The sequence below is a fragment of the Helianthus annuus genome, chromosome 11 (genome assembly GCF_002127325.2).
Source record: "Helianthus annuus cultivar XRQ/B chromosome 11, HanXRQr2.0-SUNRISE, whole genome shotgun sequence".
Taxonomy (NCBI): Eukaryota; Viridiplantae; Streptophyta; class Magnoliopsida; order Asterales; family Asteraceae; genus Helianthus; species Helianthus annuus.
The window spans coordinates 159700158-159705274 of NC_035443.2; positions in this window are offsets into that span (position 1 = coordinate 159700158).

The window sequence follows — 5117 nt, forward strand, 5'->3', positions numbered from 1 at the left end:
GACCCGTTCTTTAATTTAGATGATTTGAGAAACGCCATTCCCGACGATGAGCCGTTTAGTGTTCCCGGTTACCAATCACCGGAACATGTGAGTGTTCATACGGAAAATTCGGATGATGGGGGATATTACGATGATCGGGCTAATGATGACGAAGATTGGGGGTATGTGAATAGAGGTAACGTCTACAATGATAGAGGTTTTGAAGATGATGAGTGTGGCTACCAAAACGCCCATTTTGTGAGGAACTACGGGTATGGGAATAGGAGAAATGATGGTTACGAAAATAACCGCCAACCACGAAACAACAACCAAAGGAACCAGAATGATGGGTTTTACAACAACAATAACAACAACAATGCTAACCCTAACCGGATTCCTCGTTTCGTAGGAGGAGGAAATCAAAGAGGTAATCAAGGTGGAAACCGAAGAGGTGATAGGGGAGGTGATAGAAGGGATAATCGAAGGCCGGTGGATCAAGAAGTTAACGGTCCGCATCGTCGTCAACAACCTCCAGGGGGAGTAAATGACCGTTTAGACTGGTGGTTACTGATAATGACTCTCTAATAGTTTGTGAAAGGAGAATGTTCGATTGCAAGCCTCACTACATCAACATACTTACCCATTTCAATGGGAGGTCTAATGATGAACCGTACACGCATTTGGCAGAGTTTTCGTCTATATGTAGCACTATCGGGGGGCACAATTTTGCATTGGAGGAGGTCAGGCTTCGATTATGCCAGCTTTCACTAAAGGATAAAGCGAAGCAATGGTTTCTTACACTCCCAGCGAATAGTATTCGGACTTGGGGCGAGATGCAACAAGTATTTCTTGACGAGTACTACTCAATGGCGAAGACCGATGATGCACGGGATGAAATAAGGTCGTTTCGGCAACTATCGAGTGAACCGTTGCATGAAGCGTTCACTCGATACAAAGAATTGATTCGGAAATGCCCACATCACCAAATAGAGAAGTGGGAATTGGTTAAGTGTTTTGTATGGGGTTTGGATGATGAGACATGGAATCACCTCGAGTCAACGAGCAACGGAACTCTATTGATCAATCATGAAGACGATGATTGGGAATTTCTCGAGCGGATGAGCAAGCGGTCAAAGGAAAAGGAATCGGCCGATAGAGCTAAGAAACATCCCGTTTCCCGGTCACTTCCCAATCTTGATTCTAAGGATTGAATTTCTACTTTAGAACGAGAGATAGCTTGTATGAAAAAGAAGGAGGTGAATGCGGTACAATTCGTAGTGTGTGAAGATTGTGGGGATATCGGCCATAGGACCGATCAATGTCCAACGGGACCGGTGATTACACCGAGGAGGTAAATCAAGTGTATGGGGATCGGAAGCAATACGATATGAATTCCAACACTTACCATCCAGGTTTGAGAAATTACCCTAACTTCCGGTATGGTAATGCCTCGAATCAAATGAACCCGAATTTTTAATCGGGAAATCAAGTTGGTCAAGGTGGTTCCTCTTACAACAATCGTCAAGGTGGTAACCAAGGGGGTTACCAAAGGAATTACAATCAATGGGGTAACCAAGGGTATCAAACCCGTGAAGGTAATTATCAACGTGGTTACAACCAAAGTGGAAATGGGGGTGGTGTTTCAAACTCTCAAGGTGATGACTCGATAAATTCTAAATTTGATGCCCTAATGAATGCTATGAGTGCTCTTACACTTGAAGTAAGAGATAAATCTCATAAGGCGAAATAAGAGATAAATCTCATAAGGCGCTGGAGAAGCAAGTGATATGAAGAAAGAGTTTGAAGTAAGAGATAAATCTCATAAGAGATCAAAACCGAAATGAAGAAAGTGTTTGAAGTAAGAGATAAATCTCATAAGGCGCTGGAGAAGCAAGTGGGGCAACTTGCTCAAGAGATGGCTCAAATTCGTGGAAGTGGAGGAAGACTTCCAAGCGACACCAATGTGAACCCTAAGCATCGAGGGTCAAACTCGAAGAACATGAACGAGGTACCAATTAATAAAATTACCTTACGTAGTGGTCGAGTGATAGATAATGGTGTTGAGCCACCACCACCCAAGTTTGTTGAAGGGGTGGTGGAAGATGCGAGTGATGATGAAGGTAACACCGGTCAAACGGGTCAAAATAAAAACGATTTAAAAACTAATAAAAATACACCCGTTGTGACCGTCCTTGTCCCAAAGGCTAAGGAAAAGGGTGTGAAGGTTAACACCGCCCCTTATCCCGAAGCTTTATTGGGACCATCTAAGAAAGTGGTAAATAAACGAGGCCCACAACAAGAAGAGATGTGGGAAATTTTTAAACAAGTTAAAATCAATTTACCACTCTTAGACGCAATTAAGCAAGTACCCTCATATGCTAAATACTTGAAAGATTTATGCACTCAAAAGCGGACTCACAAGTTTCCTAAGAAACTTGATTTAACTGAAAATGTGAGTTCGATTCTTTCGGGTGCACTTCCACCAAAACTTCAAGATCCGGGGGCGCCCATTATTTCAATACAAGTCGGCGAATTTAAAATGACCAGGGCACTTTTGGATCTTGGGGCAGGTGTGAGTATCTTACCGGGTAGTTTATATGACCAATATGATTTTGGTCCACTTCAAGTGTCGAACACCACCGTGGTGTTAGCCGACTTGACCCCTAAACTACCCTATGGGATAGTCATGGATGTAATAGTCAAGGTCGAGGACTTTTACTATCCGGTGGACTTTCTTGTATTAGATTATGTTTCTTTGGACCGAACCAAGTAACCAACGGTGATCCTCGGTCGACCATTTTCGGCAACATCGAATGCCCAAATTAATTGCAAATCGGGAACGATCGACATGACTTTTAGTAACCGTCGGTTGCGGTTAAATGCTTTTTCAATATTGACGGATCCTCTAGTCGGCTATGAATGCTATATGGCGGACATTGTTGACGAGTGTATACCTCTAAGCGACATTAGTGTCGAAGAGGAAAACACAATAGAGGAATGTTTCATGTTTAATAGGTTACAAGGAGAAACGAATCGGAGCATGGATGAGGAGGTGAAAGAGTTGGAAGTATTAGCGGCTAGGGAAGGAAGGCCCACTTGGACACACCAAGTGGAAAGCCTTCCAGAAAGCATTAACACAAAGTTGAAGCCGTCATTGGAAGAACCTCCGGTGGTAGAGTTGAAGGCGCTACCCAAGCATCTTAAGTATGCTTATGTGGGTGAGGGTAGCACGCTCCCGGTTATCATTGCATCTAACTTGACCGGGGAGCAAGAAGAGAAGTTGATGAAAGTGTTGGTCACTCATAGAGCCGCTATCGGGTGGACGATTGCGGATTTGAAGGGAATTAGTCCCTCGGTGGTGATGCACAAGATCATCACGGAAGATGGCATGAGTCCTTCTCGCGACACACAACGGAGACTAAATCCGAACATGCGAGAAGTGGTTAAGAAGGAGGTACTGAAGTGGCTAGATGAAAAAGGGTAATGCACGGTACCCCTGACCGCGGGCTAGATGCGTGTATCATATACCCTATCTCGGATAACCAATGGGTAAGCCCGACACAAACAGTTCCTAAGAAAGCGGGCATTCAAGTCGTCACAAATTACGCAGGTGAAGAGGTCGCCACTCGGCAAGTAACCGGGTGGCATATTTGTATTGACTATAGGAAATTAAATGTTGCAACTTCCAAGGATCATTTCCCTTTGCCATTTACTGACCAAATTGTTGAGAAATTGGCCGGAAAAAAATTTTATTGTTTTCTGGATGGCTATTCAGGATACAATCAAATGCTATACATCCGGAAGACCAAGCAAAGACTACTTTTACTTGTCTATACGGTACCTTCGCATTTAGGCGAATGCCCTTTGGACTTTGTAATGCCCCCACCACCTTCCAAAGTGTATGATGAGTATCTTTTCAGATATGGTGGGGGAGTCTTTGGAAATCTTCATGGATGATTTCTCAATATTTGGGTCATCATTTGCTACATGCCTTGACCAACTCGAAAAAGTTTTAAAAAGATGTGTTGAGAAAAATTTAGTTTTGAGTTGGGAAAAGAGACATTTTATGGTTCAAGAAGGGATTGTGTTGGGGCATGTCCTCTCGAGTCGCGGGATCGAGGTGGATAGAGCAAAAGTGCAAGTCATATCCACTTTGCCTTATCCCACAAGTGTTAAGGGTATTAGGTCGTTCTTGGGACATGCGGGGTTTTATAGGCGGTTTATAAAAAGCTTTAGTGATATAATAAAACCCCTATGTAATTTATTGTTAAAATATAAAACATTTGATTTTGATAAAAATTGCCAAAACGCTTTTAACATTTTGAAGCAAAAGTTGGTTGAGGCCCCAATCTTGCAATCACCGAATTGGTCTTTACCATTCGAAATCATGTGTGATGCAATTGATTATGCGGTGGGGGCCGTATTGGGTCAACGGGTAGACAAGAAACCGGTTGCCATCTACTACGCAAGTAAGACTCTCTCGGATGCACAATTAAATTATACAACTACCGAGAAAGAGCTACTTGCGGTGGTATATGCGTTGGATAAATTTCGTGCTTATATATGGGGTACTAAGGTCAATGTATATTCTGACCATTCTGCAGTTAGGTATCTCATGGACAAGAAGGTTGCAAAGCCGAGATTAATCTGATGGGTTCTCTTGCTACAAGAATTTGATTTGGAAATTAGGGACAAGAAAGGGAGTGAAAATGTGGTTGCGGACCACTTGTCCCGATTGGTTGTGGAGGAGGATTCTTCCCGTGAAGAGATTAACGAGAACTTCCCAGATGCGCAAATTCTAAAAGTTTCAATATTACCATGGTATGCTAATATTGTTAATTATTTGGTGACAGGTGACTTGCCGGCTCATTGGGATAAAAGGAAGAGGTTGCACTTCCTTTCTCAAATCAAGTACTACACGATAGAAGAACCGGACTTATTCAAGATATGTCCGGATCAAGTCGTTCGAAGATGCATACCCGACAAGGAGATTCCTAGCGTCTTGATGCACTTGCATTCATTTGCTTGTGGGGGCCATTTCATTGGTCACAAAACCGGGCACCAAGTGCTCAATAGCGGTCTTTATTGGCCGACTATTTTCAAGGATGCTTTTAATTTCACTAAAAACTGTGTGGAGT